The following is a 20,620-nucleotide window of genomic DNA, read 5'->3' as shown; positions in this document are numbered from 1 at the left end:
TCTTGCCTATCTCATAGCATTGATGAGGATCAGATAAAGGCAGTGAGTACACATGAAATGGTACGTGGCCAAGGGTAATTACTGTGGCATTGCTCACAATAGCAAATGGTTGGAAATGATCCAAGGGTTCATCAATAGAAGAGTATTTAAATAACAATGGCACATCCACGTAATGGAAGGCAGTGTAGCTATAAAAACAAATGAGAAAATTCTCTGTATGGAGCAATCTCCTAGAGGTTAAGTGAGGTGGGGGCGGGGAGCAAACTGCAGAAGAAAATCTATAGAATAATAGCATTTGTCTAAGAAATAGGAAAATATAAATATATATTTGTATATATTTATATTTTTATAAAAATTTCTGGGCTGGGCACAGTGGCTCATGCCTGTAACCCTAGCACTCTGGGAGGCTGAGGCGGGCGGATCATTTGAGCTCAGGAGTTTGAGACTAGCCTGAGCAAGAGTGATACCCCGTCTCTACTAAAAAAATGGAAAGAAATTGGCCAACTAAAAATATAGAAAAAACTAGCCAGGCATGGTGGCACCTGCCCGTAGTCCTAGCCATTTGGGAGGCTGAGGCAGAAGGATTGCTTGAGCCCAGGAGATTGAGGTTGCTGTGAGCTAGGCTGACGCCATGGCACTCACTCTAGCCTGGGGAACAAAGTGAGACCCTGTCTCAAAAAAAAAAAAAAAAAAAAAAAAAAGTTCTGGAAGGATACCAAAGAAACTCCTAAAATATTTATCTATAGTGGGGTGGTGGTGGAGAGGTTGGTGCAAGGATAAGAATAAGATTTTTCATTGCCTTCCTTTTGGGATTATTTTCATTTTTGAAACATGAGAATGTATTGACAATTGTTTTAAATGGTAGTATGTGAAAAGGGTTTTAATAGCTGTAAAGCATTGTACGTGTGTAAAGGTCATTGTTATCTTCATGATTATTAATAATATATCAAAATAAGTATGGGCTTTATAGATATTTAGTAAATGAATAAATCATTAGTCAAATCCCTTCTACTGCATAATATACTTAAAATGAAAAGATTCGGTTTAGCCACTCTTCCCCAAGTTCATGTAAAATTGGGCAGCTTTGATTTGGAATACTCTTGTTCACTTCCTCTCCCTCCCCCTTTCAAGATCTCTCCTGTGCTTGGATAGTTTGATTCCTAAATTTCAGTTGGAGGTGATGGTCATCTGTCTGTGACACCTGTCACCCATTGACAGCCAGACCTGGTATAGCAGACAAAGTTGGCTGGACAATTGTCATACTGATTCCTTTCTCCTTTGTCACTCCTCCCTCCAGAGGGGTTTAGGGAGGCGCAATCTCTCCAGAGAGAGGAGAGCTCTGTTTTGATCACACAAGGGAACCACACAGCCAATACCAGTCTAAGGTGTAATAGCTCCTAGAAAAATAGTTCCCAGTGGGAGGCGATTTTGTCTCCCGGAAGACATTGGCAATGTCTGGAGACATTCTTGGTTGTCATGACTTGGTGTAGGCTGCTACTGGCATCCAGTGGGTGGTGGTCTGGATACCACTAGATACTCTATGATGCACAAGAGTTATCCAGCCCCAAATGTCAATAGTTCTACCAAGGTAGAAAGACTCTGTCTCGGGAGAAATGACATTTTATCTGAGCCTTTCTGAATACCAGAGAGCCTTAAGATGTATAGCAATGACTTCTTAATGGTGAAATACCCAGATCATGGCTATTGGTGGCAGGATCTCTTCGGCCAGAGATCCTTTCTGGCTCTTTTCAAAACATGTCATTGTGTGTGTCGGCTTAGTCCTCTAATTCTTCATGCTTCCCTTGCTCACAGTAGACTGTTGATTAATGGATTAGTTTGCTTGTTTTCACCTGTTGTGGTACAAGGCCTGCCAATTCCCGACAGTGTGAGTCCTGTTTTTCAGACAATAACACCCCCAATATGTGTTCTGCCACCTTGAATATGATAAGCTTCTAAGCCCAGCCCCTGTCCCCATAAGCCAGAACTGCTCAATTGCAATTGCTGCATTGTCATCAGTCTGTATGGAAGGATGCTTTCAGAAGAGGGCCTGAGGAATTTGGCCTTGTGTCTACAGCTGTGGTTGTCAGAGCATGGTCACTGGAGCAGCAGTGTCAGCGTCACCTGGGACCATGTTAAAAATAAAACAGAAAGACTTGTTAGCATCGTTACTATAACTACATGTATTGAGAAATATTCTAATGAGGGATATGGTAGGCACCATTCCCCAAACTTAATCAAATTTACTGTTCCAGAAACTTAGGGTGTGGCATTGGCAATCCGTGTTTATCAAGAGTCCAGTTGATTCTGATGCACGCATGAAGTTTTAGAAACACTGGCTTGTAGTGAGGCTATTGTTAGGAATGTTATTTATTACTTACCCAGTGTTATTTTTATGAGGACTTGGGGACACATTTCTTTCTGGTACACTTTCTTGAACATTAAAAAATAAACAAACCAAAAACCTTAGGAAGACAGTGTATTATGTAACTGATGAGTTTCTTTTTTTTCATTGACTGCTAAAAAGCCGGGAGTCACATCAATGTCTCCCATAATGGTGTACATTATGGTGGTATACATTGTTGTATTAGCTTCTCTCCTTGTGTTTATATCCCTGTTTTCAAGTCATCATCTTGTTTTCATGTGTCTTGTTTATGTTATTCAATTTCTAAAAATACATAGAATGTGACTATCTCTGTGTCACAATGTTAGTATTTGTTACGTGTCAGAAAGGCTAGCTCAAGGCCGGGCGCGGTGGCTCACGCCTGTAATCCTAGCACTCTGGGAGGCCGAGGCGGGCGCATTGCTCGAGGTCAGGAGTTCGAAACCAGCCTGAGCAAGAGCGAGACCCCGTCTCTACTATAAATAGAAAGAAATTAATTGGCCAACTAATATATATAGAAAAAAATTAGCCGGGCATGGTGGCGCATGCCTGTAGTCCCAGCTACTTGGGAGGCTGAGGCAGAAGGATTGCTTGAGCCCAGGAGTTTGAGGTTGCTGTGAGCTAGGCTGACGCCACGGCACTCACTCTAGCCTAGGCAACAAAGCGAGACTCTGTCTCAAAAAAAAAAAAAAAAAAAAAAAAAAGAAAGGCTAGCTTGGATGAGGGCATTTGACCTTCCAGTAGGAGTTAAAATGTTCTTTCTGTATTCCTCATCATGAATTCCCAATCCATCCCCCATCTCTGGCTTTAACATGCGATCAAAGGATTGTAAGCAAGGGTAATTTTTAGGTTTTTTCTAGCCTTCAGCGCTCCAAAGAGTCCACACACTTTTAGGGCTTTGGGAACTCTGGCTTCTGACCCCCCAAGTCACTCCTAAAACATGCCATACCAGTTGGGTTTTTGTCTTCTCCACGGCTGTCTCAGAAATGTTACCTTAACTTGCACAATAGACGTGTTCCTAAAAAGTTGCATGCAATCTGAGCCACATGTATACCCTAGACCAATGTTTAAAGGAATCTTATGGTAAATCCTTCAGTAGCACAAAAAATTGTACTCACCTGCAATTGATCTGTTTTAAAATCAGATTTCCTGATATCAGAATTTATAGATGGTGAGGTTTACCTGCTTATGACTTCTGGTAATCTAAAGCTACCTTTACTACAAACCAAGGTAAAAGAGTTCCCTCAATGTGATACAGGGAATTTTTTTAGAAAGATAAAGGAGAAACCCTAAGAATCAGAACCCCCAAAATTAGGAATATAAGGTGGTGCTTTTTCACTGGCAAAAATTTGAGTCCGGGGCTCACAATGGAGCTTTTGTGAAGGACTTATGTAGCCAAACTTCTTTTTTGTGAAAACAGAATCAAATCAAACCGCACCATTGCATATTAGGAATTTTTGGAAACACAGTGGAACATTCCAAGATAAAATATTAGGTCATTTCAGGCCTTGAGGTGGGGTGAAGTGAGCTACGTTGGTCCTCAGATTGTTGTTGTTGTTGTTGTTTTTGGAGAGCTAAAATATGTACTTGAGCAGGAAGAGCACTGGAAGGATGTCAGGAATCATGGATCATTCATTCATTCAACAAATACTTACTGAGTGCCTACTACGTGCCTGGCACTGTGCTAAATAATGGGGATGTGGCAGGGAAAGAAAATGGACAACGTCTTGCCTTACCTGGACCCTGTAATCTTAAAGGTAAACCTTCCTCCGTAGCTTTGGTCTGGTCATTTATTTGTTCCGGGCCTCAGTTGCCCAATTGTAAAATAAAGTTGTCAGACTAGATAATCTGTCTCCTGCGTCTCTTCCAGATCAGTATGTCTTGATTCTATAATCAGGGAATGAGTATTTCTTTAATAATGTGAAAGAACTGGCAGGTACAGAGTTTCTGGAGAGTTTTAGGATAGCAAATTGATTGAAGGGGGGGTGGGACCCGGGGAATTTGTCTTAAAGTGACATTTCCATAGCCAAAAGAGTGTCCAGCTGAGGTTGAGTGCCATGTAAGATGATGTGCAAATGTAACTGAGACCGAAGCTGGTGCCCCCAGCCACCCTCGTGGCACTGCCTCTGCTTTCTCCTTCCCTTTCTTTGCTTCTTCATCTTCATCTGGTAAGTCAGGATTAGTTCAGAGAAGGAGAAAGATGAACTCACCGAGTTCCACTTTGGGGGATAGAAAGGTAGGAACCGGGAGCCTGTCCCAACCTGAGATGAAAACCCAGCACACCCTAAATCTGTGTTATTCCCATTGCTGTCCGGGTCCAGGAGGAGAGACAAGTGCCCAGGGAACTTTCAAACAGGGCGTGAACTCTCCTCTCCTGCAGTCCACAGAAATGTTAGGCTAAGGGTATCTTCAACAATCATCTAAACCTAGAGGCCTCAATGGCATCCAAGCTCCCCTAGCTAGGCTAGAACTTCTCTGATTTTCAAAGACCTTTAGGAATAATAATTACGTTCCTAACCATGCATTTGTTTTACTGACTATAGAGAAAGAAGCCCACCATATGCTTCCACTCCAGTTAAACGCTATACATCATGAGTGCTTCTTTGGAAATAGTACTGCAGCCGTGCACTGATGAGCTAGAGGGAGTGTGAAGTCTGTTACAAATTCCAAATGATTTTCTCCTGCTGTGTTATTTTCTGTATGTGTGCATAGCCTGGGACACATCCTTAAAATCTTCACTGAGTTCCTCCCCACATTGAATAAAGTCATTCTGAATTTTAATTTTCTCTGGGTCAGCCTAGGGTCATTCATTAACACAATGACCACAGATATGTTTTTGGTGCCATCACTGACTTGTTGCTAAAAAAATGAAACCCCTATAGACCTTGGACCTACCCAATAGATATCACTCCCTCACGTTATCACGTTTCTTTCCTGGACTCACTTGCACTTCATAGCTTTCTTACTCAGGAATTGCATTGCTTGCCCCTACAGCTCTGGACATCTGTTTTCTTAACATTAATTTCATGTTCTTTTTCATATTCCCCAGGTCCCTCTTGCAAAGGTTACGCCTTGACACCAGGGAGCACAGTTGAATGTGCTTACTTTTAATTCTTTCAAAGATTTGTGCAAACCTCTTTAAATCCGTACAAATATCACTGATTTGTGGAGATTCACTGGGGACTTATTACATAGCATGCAAACAGCTCCTGCATAGAAAAAGCACATTGCGTTATGTTTGTGTCTCTCAGAATCCACGAGGATGAATCAGCTCCACAAAATATTTAATAAAAACAGCAACTCCTTAGAGAGTGGTTACTTCTAGGCAAGAGTGTCTGGGAGACACTTTTGCCAGTTGGAGCAGGATGCTTCATTTCAGATGGTGCCTCCACTCTGCCTCTCTCGTCAGTGCTCGGCAAGCCGGCAAGTATGAGACAGAGTCAAAAGGCAGTAGGAACTCACCAAATTGTTCCTAGTTGGGCAGATGGCGCCCTGGACTATTTTGAACGGGCTCCCTAACCTGTGAATGACCACTGCCATTTGACAGCAACTAAAAGATCTCTGAAATATTCTTCTTGTTTTCATCCCAGATTTAGAATTCAAATAGAAGTCCTGTATTTACTTCAATTGGTGCTATATTGGGGGGTGTTCAAAACCAATGAACAGGCAGATTGCCTGCAGACTGGAAGATAGAAGAATCATGGAATGTAAGAAACTAAACACTGATCTAACTACACCCAATGAGTCATCAGGAAACCTAGAAAGGGAACCAAGCTTCTTGCCCCATAGTCCATGGCTTGGCATCTCACTAACATGGAGAGTACTAGAAAGAGACCCATCTGGGTTCAAATCCTAGCTGTCACCTGTAGAGAATGTGACCTTAGATAAAACACTTCATTGTGTCCTTATCAATAGGATTGTAATAATAAACTCTTTATCTCAGAGAGTTGTTGTGAACATCAATAAAGGAGTGATATAAACTGAGGATAACACGTCCTGCAGAGCTTGATGGTCAGTAAATGGTAGGTATCACATCCATGCTCTTCCTCCTCCTACTTATTTTTCTTAGTGATTTCCACTTTAAAATGGATACATAAAAATACACTCCAAGCATTGCTAATTAGTTTCCAAATGTCTAATACTACATACATAAAAGAGGGCCTATGAGGCAAGGCACTGTAAGGAGAATAGGGGGCCTTGATCTTGGGCACAAATCCAATTCTAATTCAGAGTCAATGCAAGAACATAAACTTTTCTGGAGCTCTCCTTTCTCTCTTTCTCTTCATATATCCTAAGTTTTCAGCCACTACTCAGTGCTGATATTATATTGTCATACTTATTTGTCTTTATCCTTTTCTTTCTTTTTTTTTTTTCTTCTTTGAGACAGGGTTTCTTTTTTCTTTGAGACTTTGTCACCCTGGCTAGAGTGCAGGGGCATCATCACAGCTCACAGCAACCTCAAACTCCTGGGCTCAAGTGATCCTCCTGCCTCAGCCTCCTGAGTAGCTGGGACGACAAATGCGTGCCAGCAGGTCCAGCTAATTTTTCTATTTTTTTTTGTAGAGATGGGGTCTCGCTCTTGCTCAGGCTGGTCTCAAACTCCTGAGCTCAAGAGATCTTCCCACCTTGGCCTCCCAGAGTGCTAGGATTACAGGCGTGAGCCACCGTGCCTGGCCCACATATAGCATTATTCTTTATGCATGCTTTTAACATCTTAGCTTTTCTCTAGTTTCTCTTGTTTACTTCCATGTAAATACATTAAGCCATAAGCTGGGATGTCTTCAACTGGGGTCATGATTTGGGGTGCTGTGACCCAGAGAAGTGTTGCACAATTCCCTGATATAGTCATTCTGTTAGTAATCCATATTCCTGGGTTCCAACTTATATCTAATGAATCAGTCTCATTAGTGGGTGAGGGTGGTAGGGAATTATTTTTTTTTAAGTATTTTTAATTTCAGCATATTATAGGGGTACAAATGTTTAGGTTACATGTGTTTGAGAATTATGTTTTTAACTAATGCCTACAGTAACCCTTCTGATCTGATACATTTAGGAAGTACTCCCTCCTGTGGCCTGGCATCTTTACATGATTTCCTGGCCCCGGACAGCCATACTGAACTCACAAGTCCGGGACAGTGGGTGAGAGAAGGCGAATGAATCTACACCAATTTATACCCTTTCTTAGAAAGTGTGTTCTCTACCACATATTCTGTGGGTCTTGGTTTGGAAGAATCATCTTTCTATTTATTGGACAGTATGCTATTGGAAGCTTTAGAATTTATGCACAATAATATTACCAAGCATTTTATTTTTTACAGTTAAGAGGCATTTAAATTATTATTAAAGAAGACAAACAAACTGAGCAACAAAAATCAGCAAAATATTTTCCTTAAAATTCACATTGGTCCCTTTTTTGTTGCTGCTGTTGTAATTCTTTCTAATTGCTGATTTCTATCTTGGACCCCATCTCTTCTAGGAAAGAAACCAGTCAAAACATTGTGGGAGGCCGGGCGCTGTGGCTCACGCCTGTAATCCTAGCTCTTGGGAGGCCGAGGCGGGCGGATTGCTCAAGGTCAGGAGTTCAAAACCAGCCTGAGCAAGAGCGAGACCCTGTCTCTACTATAAATAGAAAGAAATTAATTGGCCAACTGATATATATATAAAAAATTAGCCGGGCATGGTGGCGCATGCCTGTAGTCCCAGCTACCCGGGAGGCTGAGGCAGAAGGATCGCTCGAGCCCAGGAGTTTGAGGTTGCTGTGAGCTAGGCTGACGCCATGGCACTCACTCTAGCCTGGGCAACAAAGCGAGACTCTGTCTCAAAAAAAAAAAAAAAAAAAAAAAACATTGTGGAGAGCCAGGCGTGGTGGCTTATGCCTGTAATCCTAACACTTTCGGAGGCTGAGGCGGGTGGATCATTTGAACTCAGGAGTCTGAGACCAGCCTGAGCAAGAGTGAGACTCTGTCTCTACTAAAAATAGAAAGAAATTACTTGGAGAGCTAAAAATATATAGAAGAAAAAATTAGCTGGGCATGGTGGTGCATGCCTGTAGTCCCAGCTACCGGGGAGGCTGAGGCAGTGGGATCGCTTGAGCCCAGGAGTTTGAGGTTGCTGTGAGCTAGGCTGATGTCACAGCACTCTAACCCAGGCAACAAAGTGAGACTCTGTCTCAACAAAAGAAAACAAAACAAGACAAGACAAAACAAAACAAAACACTGTGAAGACAAGCAGAATTGAATGCTGCCTTGTTTTGCAGAGTTGGGTTCCTAAATATCCACTAGGATAGTGATGACAGTTTGTGGTCTGTCCCACCTGCACACAACCTCATATGGAATAATATCTCCTTAGGCGTGGAGTCAAAGATCTTCTTTGAAGTTGTGTATCCCAATTTTTGCAGGCACGTAGAAGATCACATTTTGTAAAATTAACCTTCTTGCTTTGTATCTGATCCAAACATTAGAACACTCAACTTTGAGGAAAGAAAATATATAACTACTGTTTAAGTAGGTCAAAGTGGACTTTGAGCGATGTCCTATCTCATGTGAAAACTTGCTCTTGCTCTGAATGAGCTTCCCTCCAAAGTTCACCAGAGCCCATCTTCCCAATGAGGGATTTCAGACGTCAAGTAATAAACTCACCACCCAGCTGCCTTTGATGATAGATAATTAAGAAGAGGATTGTTGGAAGGCCACTGCCGATAAATTGGTAAGGGTCAATGCCAAGCAGCAGCAGCACATGGAATCAAGCTGCTCTAATTAGCCAACACGAGCCATGCCAACCAATTCATTGTGTTCTGCCGGGAGAGCTAGGGCGACAGAGGAACTCGCGCTGCGGAGCCGACCACACACACCTGGCATGCTGTGTGCGCGCGACTCCAGCGTTCCAGTTGCACCTGCCACCGAAATGGGAGCTTTCATTTCTGAACATTTCTAGAAGTCAGCTTGTGCCATTTACTCTGGCAGGAATGGCAGTCAGCCACGCTGCGGAATGTTAACAGTTCCATCCCGTCTCAACAGTGACTTATTGTCTCTGCATAAAGCATTTGTTTAAATATTAAACAGTGGACTCTTGCCTGCTCATTAAAGCCCATAAAGAAAGAACAGGACGGAAATTGGTCAATAATCTTAGACTTTGGCCAACTGAGTGGCCCGAGTGCCATTTGTCTTGGTGGCATGTCGTCCACCCAGAGGAAGCCCCGTGCATCACAAGCCCGGCCTGGTTCCCACACAGTGTTTACAGTCCTCTCGGGATACGTGCGGCTCTTCTCATGGGACGTGCAGTGGCTGCGTGAAACCACCGTCAGGTCCTCAAGGACTGTTCTGAATAACCTTACGAGACTGGACTCTTGATATCTATTTGCTTCATATAGTGTTTTGATTTGGGGTTAGATATACTGAATAAAAAATGCTTTCTAAATCAAATGCAAGACAATTAAAATTTACCAGGTCTTTTGTTTGTTTGTTTTCAATTCAACTCAATTCCATTCAATTCCAAACTATTATTGGACACCCAACATGAGCTTATCCTCGTTTAATAGACAGCGGGAAGGTGTTCCTGATGGTTTATCTAACACTCATGCCACATATTATCTGGCCCGTGTAATCATCTAATTACACTGGAGTTAAGATGCCATCCTAATCCTAATGATTAGGATAATTATTAATATCAATTAATTATTAGGATAATTATTATTAATCCTAATCCTTGACTTTCTTCCCAAAGGGCTTTCCTAACATGGTTATCTATCACCACAGCCATTGCTGGTACATTCTAAAAGGCCTTCTTATAACTCTGTCAAATATAATGTAAACTAAAGAACAATAATGTCAGGCCATGCTTTTAAATTCGTGACCTACCCAAATTGGTAACTTTCTCAAAAGTGGATGGTATTTTCAGTAGAATACTGAGAAAGAGAATGAAATACTCTCAAAGACTTCTTTATGGTTTCTTTAAACACCTTAAATGAAGATAGACTAGAGATAACATATTTAGGAGAGATGGTTATTGTACTAAAAATACTTTCTATTTTTGCAATGAAATGTGATCCTTAGGATTCAGTATAGGTATACTGTTCTAACAAGCCTTCAAACTTCTTTTAATAGTATCCTGTGAGCAGTGGTGTGAATTTATTTTGTGATGCAAATGAGGCTAATTGTCCCATGTTCCTTTATTTAAACAGTTATTTATTGATCACCTACCATGTCGCAGGGATAGTTCTCAGTGTGAACTGTGACAAAACAAAGATCCCAAGAGAGTGTGGTATCCTGGATGCCCAAGGAAAAAAATGCATCAGGAAGAATAGAACAAACAAGTACCTTGGATGATGCCAGAGTTGTGAAAATTGAGAATTGAATATGAATTTGGCAACAAGGTCATTGGTAACCCTGTTGAGAACAGTTTTAGCAGAGTGGTTAGAATGGGGTTGGGGAGGTGAAGGCCTGATTGGAAAAGTTTAAAAGGGAATGAGAGAAGAGAAATTGAAGAAAGTTCTGAAGGAGTTCTGTTTCATGAAGATGCTAAGAAGTGGGGCAATAGAAAGAAAATTTGGGAAAGAGAAAAAAAATCTTTTTTTTTTAGATGGGAGAAATAAACTAATGAGAATGAATCAGCAGAGAAAGAAAAAATAGATGATATTGGAAAGAGAGAGAAAAATTGCCTTTTACTCACTGAATTGTTGTTTGAAGTTTCCAATATAGAAGAATGCAAAGCTACCTTACAAGCTAAGGAGGAGAGATATAGTGCTTATTGTGAATCCACAGCAAGCAACAGAAATCAAATTGTTTAAGTGGGAGATTGGAAAACAACATTAAAGCCTAAATCATGTTTAAATATGAATAAATTTACTGATTTCATAGCAAGTATATAGCTTTTAACTGTAGCACTTTGAATTATATATTAGAGATTGTCGAGTATTGTCAGTCACAGCAATATTTTCTTTATCCAGGATGTTTGGGGAATAGGATGTTTTGTCTAAGAGAATTGTACTAAGTTTACCTAAAGTGTATTTGAATAATATAAAATATACTTACCCCTACAACTGCATGAAGTAGACTTGTGTCTTTTATGATCTAGATGATACCTTAAGAAGTTGCAAGAAGCTTCAAGGTTAACACTATGAGCACTGAAAATATTGAGTATAATATATAGGCAAATAGGTCCATTTTATGCTGACCCTTTTATATTATTCTGTAAAGGGCCAAATTGTAGAAAATTTCAGTTTTGTAAGAACTATGGTCTCTGTTGCAGCTACTGAACCCTGCCATTGTAGTTTGAAAAAAATCACGAACAATATATAAATGAATGTGTTTCAATAAAATTTTATTTGCGAAGTCAAGCAAGGGACTGAATTTGGACCATAGGCAATAGTTTGCCAACCCCTTCCACAGAGGGTGATTTATTTAAAGTAATTCCTTAATATTATCTAATATTGCATTATGGTAAAGGCTTTAGAGCTGTATGTAGTCTTAGGTGTCATTCCATTTTGGACGCTGTCCATCTGACACAAGCAAACTCCTGACATGAAAGATTGCAGAGTTAAGTTGTCGGGTGTTGAAGCCAGTGAAGGGTGACTTGAGATGATCTTGTTCAAGTAGCTTAATCTCTTTAAGCCTTAATTTCCTCCACTGTAAAATGGGGGATAATGCTGGTTTCTTTAGGCGGTAGTGCAGGAGTATGAGTTGCTGTTTGTTGAGTGCTTATTTTACTTATATCAGCTGGTTTCCCTGGATTTTTGGCTCTTTGTCATAAATGTTAAGTGTGAAATTTTCCACTGAGAGTTTTTCTAGCTTCTAGAAAAGCTAGATTATTTGGATGCCACGTAAGTCAGGATTTGTTGTAAATCACTTAGATAAGAGACATCACCACTAGCTTCCAACTCCCCAAACCTCTTCATTCCACATTGATTTTCCAGGTCAAGCAAAAAATTCTCATTTTAATGTGGAAGTTTCTTACAGCTCACGATAACTTCTCAGAAAGAAAGCTTCATCAGCTTCAGTTCTTTGATACATTAGAATGGTAGATGCTTAAAATCAAAGTCTTCATTTGGGAATCTTTCTCTGTGTGAACCGTTGTGTTGAGGTATGGAAACTTGAAATGAAACCACAGGATACAGGGTCTTGTTTGTAAGAGTAAACCTGGCTTTTGCCTTCTTTGCAGTTGGGTCTATCTGGATGCAAAACAGTAGACAAATGAATTTTCACACCCTTTACAATGTCTGGAGATAAACAGTGAGCCTCACTCTGCCTAGGTCCTGGGTCATTGGGGTTGGCTCCTACTCAGCTGGACAGGAGGTGCCACATCTATGCCTAACTTAATCCTACAAAGTGCTAAAGGCCCCAGAGAGAGTCAGTTCTAACAAATAGGTGCAACTTAGGGAGCCAATGGGTAATCTCCCTTAACCTGGTGGGCAAGTGGTGAGTTAAAAATAGAAGATGCAGTCACTTTTAGCCAGGATGCAATTCATAAAATGTCTCCATGGGAAATTCTATTTTTGTCCCCACGTTACAGAGAGGTTAAGGATTATTCCAGGTTACTTGGTGCTCAAGATCATCCCTTTGAGGCCACTTGACTGGACTGTCCCTAAGGATGGGTCCATGGCTTCCTCTCGACCTCCACAGCACTTAACAGATTGTACTGTAATTGTCTATTTCCTTGTCTCAGGGGTTAGCACAGTGCCTGGTGTTTAGTAGGGGTTCCATCCACTTTTGCAAGTTGTGCAAGAAAGAACCGACTGGCTGAGACAGTATTTAATATAAAGAGGAGGCATTGCTGTGAGGAGACTCATTGATAAACCCTGCGTGTCATTTCAGCTGTATTCAGCAGTCCCCGACCCCTCCCGTAGCATAACTCCCTTGCAAAAAATAAAATAAATAAAATCGGCAAGATGGCAGAGAAATGATAAAAATACAGACTCATAGGGAGAGTGGCAAGAAACTGCCCCAAACCCTTTTGTCTTGTTCATTCCTCCCCAGTTCACTCCATTTCCCAAGTAGCTTCCCCGGCTAAGGAAGTGAGCGAAGATGCTGCACTTGTCTACAAGGGTGGGAAGTGACCTGGGCAGAGGTCACGTCTACACTCCACAAACCTTTCAAAAATATTTACTTTGTAGGTGAGGGCCAATCCTTGTCCACAAACCTGAGCCACCAGAGAAAAGAACACAGTTTCTAGAAACTGGCAAGCTTCTCCCTGTGCTCAGGTTAAACTCGCCGCCCTGATGCCAGACCACAGCCAACGGGAGCTTCCTGGAAATCGGGCAGCACCGAGATGACCTCCAGCCAGTGTCGCCTTGGAGACCGTGGCAGTGTGTTGGAATCGGCCGACCTCGCCAAAGGGAAGGGCCAGGTCAGGGGGCAGCGGAAGAACCAATGCTGTGTGGTATGCGGGTTTGGGCAAATATGTTTACATACTAAGCCTCTTTTTTTTTGGTGCTTTCGTTTTTCCAGCCCTCTTCTAAACTGTAGCACGGTCACTCCTGTTCTCAGGAAAGGCTTGTGGAGGCCAGATGGGAGCTGTGGACGTGATAAAGATGGTGGGTGCTGGGCAGACCTAACTCTCCTATAGGCGAGCTGGGCCTTGGAGAGGTAATGAGATGCCAACAATAGAACCTGGCTTGCTTTTCTTTCATGCTGTGCCAAGACTCACGTTCTGGGGCCCTTGCCTTCCATACCATTAAAAGAAGTCTGGGTCTTGGGGTGAAGACACTGCTGTCGGGTCTAAAATTCCACTTGCACTGCCCCTGCCTCACGTGAGATCTGGAATCCTCAGCCCAGATGCTGTAATATGGACTCTTAGGTGCTCATGCTTTACTCCTAAGGAACAGAGAACTTTCTGTTTGCTAGGTAGTGAAGAACACTTAAAAGTCCTTAAACATGATTTTTACTGTAAGGGAAGCAAGCATTTGTCAGCACCCCCCAGCCCCCACCGTCATTTCAGATATGATTCCTGAAAGGGACATTCTTTCATTCTTCTCTCCCTACAGGCATAAACATTCTGCATTTTAAACTGGAAACATACAATGTTATCTACTTCTGGTGTCTTATGTAACTTTTCAGGAATGCTGAAAGACTTTCCGGGCTCTGTGAGGTTGGGAATGGGGAAAAGCAGAAGGGGGCTGGCGTGGGGGAGGAGGAAAAAAAAATCCACTTTTTCCATACATCACTGTCTTGGCTGTTTGCGACAAGAAGTTATTGCAATTAAGATACAAGCCGGATGTGTGGGCTAAAAAATCTCAGCTGATATCACGAGCATTTATTGATAATGAAAACTTGGAGGAAGAGATCTGGAAAATTGTTGTCTTTAGTGGTTTCCTATGCAGGAGAAAAACCCATGTGGATTAATAAAAAAAAAAAAAATTGTTCCACCTTATCTAGGAGAAGAAAAAACTGTTTATTTTGCTGCAAAAGGAATGTTTGTGTCAAGTCTTACGTGTCAATCTTCTAGGTTAGAGTACTTTACATTGTACTCTCTGTCACACAAGCACATTGTCTTGCTTTAAACAATCATTTTGGAGTTGCTAAATGACCTGACAGCCCCAGCTACAAGAACAAGGGATAAATATTCAGAGGAGAGGAGCATTCAGAAATCCTTGATTATATGAACCACTGCAACCCAACTAAACCTGAATTTGATATCAGAAAAGGTAAATGTCTCTTCTAGACTTGATGAAGAAAAATGAATTTCATTCAAGACAATGCTATTTTCAAGCAAGAAATTATCAGGGAAAAGCCTAAAGAATGTTTTGGAATATTCTTTGCAACTGAGATGGTAAGTTAATGGGAATAATTAGTGAAAATCAGAACTCTCAGGAGACTAGTTTAGAAGTAATCCATAAAGTATGAAATATACCTTAGATAAATGCTAAGCAGAGAGTAAAAAATCTGGAAATATTAACATCATGCGCAGGGAAGTACAATAACAGAATAGAGAAAAGGCATGAAGCTTTCTGGAGAGTTGAACTTCAAGATCTTCCATTAGAAAACTCAATGGTGCATACCATGAGGCTTCATAATTAAATGCTCACCACAACTTTTTCATCTTCCTAAAGAAAGCACTTTGGAAATTACCACGTTTCAGTTATTTCTTGGATGAGCATGTGAGCATGTTTTCTGCATCATCTTCTATAGTGTGAATTCTATAGTGTCAGGTTACTTATCACCAGTCAAATGAAAATTGAATGCAGATGGCCCCTTGATGGGCACTTGTTAACAAGAAACATTGGCCTGCTCAGTTGTTGAATCAATACATATACAGACTCAATCAACATTATACAAACGGGGTGGTATCATATTAGGGTTTTTATCAAACACAAAACAGCCCAATTCTAGTCTGCATCAGCTCACATACTCTCTGGAAATTATTCAGGTAACTTGTTTGGGTTAAAAGAAACCTGAAATAATAATAAAAATGATTTAGGTTACTTCTGGAAGAACTTCTAATAAAAGCTGAAGACCAGTAAATTCAGATGAGTGTTAATTCTAACTGTGAAGCGGGCCATGTTGAATTTTCCTGAGTCATAGAAAAAGATAATGGAGAGGAGGATCAAGATGGCCGACGAGAAACACCGCCAGAAAGAGTGTCTCTGCAGAAAAGACAGATTCTAGCAGAAATTAGAAAAAAGGAGCAAGAAGGCGAGCATACAGCAGACGAGGGCCGGAAGGAGGGGTACCTGAGACCCGGGGAGACTCCACGGGAGGAGGCTGCGGAGGAGAACTGGAAGCTGAGACCGCGGAGCAGCCCGGAGACCAGCGGCAAGGGTAGGTGGATAAATCACCTTTCCCCTCCCCTGCATTTGGGACTGCTGGTGGGCTTCCCAGTGGGTGGAGAGACCTGCGGACACCAGCCCAGAGACGGCCGCCGCCAGCTAGTGGTGAGCCTGTAGCGGATGCAGCACCAGTCTCCCAAATCCCTCGGGGCACCTCCGTGTGCACAGACCCGAGCCGTGTGGCAAGCGCCATATTGCCTCCTCCTCCCCTCCGCCGACCCTACCCGCAGCTGCCCAGAGAGACAATACAGCCACCAGCCAGAGGCACCTCCAGGGAATGGGACCTTCCCTTTTGGGACCCTACAGCTGACTAAGGGGAACTCAGACTGTGAGCTCCCTACCCGCCAGCCCTCCCAGGTGCTGCTGGCACGGTGATCCCAGGAGAACGGTGCAAACTCAGAGGCTGAGAGACACAGACACAGCTTGGGCTCCCTGTGGGTGAATTGGGACCGGGTCTCCTCTCACTGGTGGGGATACAGTTTGAACTCTGGGACCCAGAGGTCAGACCTGCAGACCAGATCCCGTGCACCGAGGTCTAGCATTGCCTGGGGCACCTAAGGGATATTTGTGAACAGCCTGCTGAGGTGTGTGTGCCTTCAGGGACAGATCAGCGTCCTAGAGGGCAACCATCCCACCAAAGGGAGGTCGTGCGCCCAGCCCAGGCAGCGTTTCTATGCAGGGAACCTCCCTGCCAGCATCACAATCCGGGGAGGCCTGGTGGCATGTGGTCTGGCCTGCTGGCAGAGGCCCAAGAGTAGCTGCGGAGTTGGGGAGGGTGGAAAGAAGCTAGGCCTGCTCCAGACTGCGGGTCTCAGACAGCCCCACCCCCACAAGCAGACTTTCTGGCTGAACAGGACCATTCCAGCCCCGCCCTGACAGCTTTTTCTGGAAGCAGAGAACAGAACTTTGACCCCTGCTAACGGCATTGGAGGTGCCTGAGGGCAGGCTTACCCAACCCAGCTCCGCCCAGAACATGAGCTGATAACAGGACACAAAAACAACAGCATAGCCTGTTCCTCCAAGCAAGCGCCACCTACTGACAGGGACGGCATCCTGCACAGCCTTTTCACGGCACCCACTGACTCATTATACAGGGAGTGGTCGAATCTAACCCACAGACACCACCTAATGCCTCAGAAACTAAACAAGGCGTGTGAATACCCAAACAAAAACCTAAAGAAAAGAAACAACAACTGATAGACATGGGAAGAAATCAGCGAAAGAACTCAGGAAATATGAAGAACCAAATGGAAAACACACCCCCAAAGAGGAGCACCAGCCCCCTAGAAATGGACACCAACCCAAATCAGGCAACCAAAATGACAGAAGAGGAATTCTGTATGTGGATCATAAGAACACTCACCAACCTGCAACAACAACTCAATAACCAACACAAAGAAACCACAAAAAGCCTCCAAGATCTAGAACAAAAGTTCACTAAAGAAATAGACACAATGAAGAAAAGTTTAACCGAACTCCTGGAAATGAAGAATCAATTCAGGGAACTACAAAATACAGTGGAAAGTCTCAAGAACAGGGTAGATCAAACAGAAGAAAGAATCTCAGAGATTGAAGATAACACCCTCCAACTAAATAAAACCATCACAGAGATAGAGCAGAGAAACAAGAGAAAAGAGCAAAGCCTACAAGAGATGTGGGATTATGTGAAGAAACCTAATGTGAGGGTCATAGGGTTACCAGAAAGGGAAGAGGACAACACACAAGGGTTGGACAAGCTATTTGAAGATATAATAGAGGAAAATTTCCCAGGCCATGCTCAAAATCTCGATATACAAGTTCAAGAAGCTCAGAGGACCCCTGGGAGATTCAATGCAAACAGGAAGACGTCACGACATGCAGTCATCAGACTGACCAAAATATCAACTAAAGAGGCCCTTCTAAGAGCTGTAAGATGAAAGAAGCAAGTGACATACAAGGGAAAGCCAATTTGAATAACACCAGACTTCTCTAATGAGACTTTACAAGCCAGGAGAGACTGGGACCCCATTCTCACTCTTCTGAAACAAAACAATGCCCACCCTAGAATCTTATTTCCTGCAAAACTAAGCTTCATATATGAAGGAGAAATAAAGACATTCTCAGACAAGCAAAGTCTCAGAGAATTCACCAAGACAAGACCAGCCCTACAAGAAGTACTCAAAACAGTGTTATGCATGGAACACCATAATAAAAACTCACCAATATAAAAACAACCAAAACCCAAAGATTAAAGGCCAGATAATACAATGGCTCAAGAGAGAAATCAAAGCAACAACATCCAACCCAATAGAATGAACAGTAATCTACCTTACCTATCCGTTCTCTCAATAAATGTGAATGGCTTAAACTCTCCACTCAAGAGACATAGGCTGGCTGAATGGATAAGAAAATACAGGCCAAGTATATGCTGTCTTCAGGAAACACATCTAACCTGCAAGGATGCATATAGACTAAAAGTAAAAGGGTAGAGATCAGTATTCCAGGCAAGTGGAAGCCAAAAGAAGGCTGGCGTGGCAGTTCTAATTTCAGACGATTTAGTTTTTAAACCAACAAAAGTAGTGAAAGACAAAGAGGGTCATTATATAATGGTGAAGGGCACAGTCCAACAAGAAGAGATAATAATTTTAAATATATATGCACCCAACTTAGGTGCACCCAGTTTCATAAAGCAAACCTTACTGGATCTAAGCAAATGGATTAATAGCAACTCCATAATCACCGGAGATTTCAACACCCCACTGACGGCACAAGACATATCCTCAAACAGAAAATTAATAAAGAAATAATGGACTTAAACAAAACCCTGGAACAACTGGGTCTGACTGACATCTACAGGACATTCTACCCAAAATCCACTGAATATACGTTCTTCTCATCAGCTCACGGGACATTCTCTAAGATTGACCATATCCTAGGACACAAAGTAAATCTCAAGAAATTTAAAAAAATAGAAATCATACCATGTACTTTCTCAGATCACAGTGGAATAAAAGTAGAAATCAACCCTAACAGAAACTCACATTTCTACACAAAAACATGGAAATTAAACAACCTCCTACTAAATGATTACTTCATAAATGAAGAAATCAAGATGGAAATAAAAAATTCTATACTCCTACACTGTTGGTGGGACTGCAAATTAGTTCAACCTCTGTGGAAAGCAATATGGAGATACCTTAAAGCGATACAAGTGAATGTACCATTTGATCCAGCAATCCCATTGCTGGACATCTACCCCAAAGATCCAATGATACTCTACAAAAAAGACACCTGCACTCGAATGTTTATAGCAGCACAATTCATAATTGCAAGGCTGTGGAAACAGCCCAAGTGCCCATCAATCCAAGAATGGATTAATAAAATATGGTATATGTATAGCATGGAGTACTATTCAGCTCTAAGAAACAATGGTGATATAGCACATCTTATATTTTCCTGGTTAGAGCTGGAACCCATACTATTAAGTGAAGTTTCCCAAGAATGGAAAAACAAGCACCACATATACTCACCAGCAAATTGGTATTAACTGAACAGCACCTAAGTGGTCACATAGGTACTACAGTAATAGGGTATTGGGCAGGGGGGAGGGTATATACATATATAATGAGTGAGATGTGCACCATCTGGGGGATGGTCATGCTGGAGACTCAGACTTGTGGGGGGAGGGGGGAAATGGGCATTTATTGAAACCTTAAAATCTGTACCCCCATAATATGCCGAAATAATGCCCTCCTAGAAGATGAAATGCATACTGACCTGAAACAAATGGTAAAGCTCCTTGGTCTCTGGAGAATTCCTTATAGGAAGACACTCAGTAGGGGGTGCTCCTTCACACCCTGCTCTTCATGAAGGTTGGAATAGCTTACCCTCTGGGTTTGCTTTCTCTCTTGACATCCACAAATCAGGTAACCAGGTAGAGTCTTCTGTCTGGACCCAGGTGCCAAAGCTGTTTGTGCAATAGATGCATAAGCAGAAAATAACTTTCTTCCATGTAGATTCACATATGCTGTGGACCAATGAAAAGACCTAGTATCTGGAACACCAGGAGGTAATTCAATTGAATTGTGATGAGGACCTCTGTTTCCCTGGCAACAACAGCTCTGCAGGTACAAACCCCTGAATTCCCTCTAATGTTACAGAGAAGAGTGCATAAGTGACTATACAGGGCCTTTTATCTGGATATGCTCACAAAATCTTCCTATAGTTTCCCTCTTACTGGGGGAGAAAGAAGAGATTTATAATATTTTCCAGATATGGGGCAAATAATTACAGCTTAAAGGCACTTATCTCAAGTGTGTATGATTTATTATTTCCAGTGTCTTTTAGAGGGTTCTTATGTAAGTTTTCAAAAGCAAATTAACCATTAAATGAGCCAACTCATTGGTGTGACTCAGGGCACTAGTCACTTTAAATGTATGGGTGCACACATGCCTTTCCATGTAGACCATACTCAGGGAAATTGATGGGAGGGAAGATTCTGC

The 20,620-nt window shown here is 42.1% G+C and overlaps 1 long non-coding RNA gene across 1 annotated transcript; it reads right to left on the bottom strand.

Moving 5' to 3' along the window:
* Positions 1-1,384: 1,384 nt before the first annotated feature.
* LOC105865267 (uncharacterized) lies at positions 1,385-20,157 on the bottom strand. Its single transcript, XR_001151439.3, has 3 exons — positions 19,896-20,157; positions 4,117-4,267; positions 1,385-2,121 (listed from the first exon to the last, which is right to left on the bottom strand). It is a non-coding gene; the product is annotated as an uncharacterized LOC105865267 (long non-coding RNA).
* Between the last annotated feature and the right edge of the window lie 463 nt (positions 20,158-20,620).

Source organism: Microcebus murinus, chromosome 15 (assembly GCF_040939455.1).
Source record: "Microcebus murinus isolate Inina chromosome 15, M.murinus_Inina_mat1.0, whole genome shotgun sequence".
NCBI lineage: Eukaryota > Metazoa > Chordata > Mammalia > Primates > Cheirogaleidae > Microcebus > Microcebus murinus.
This window is presented reverse-complemented; position numbering and strand designations above follow the sequence as displayed.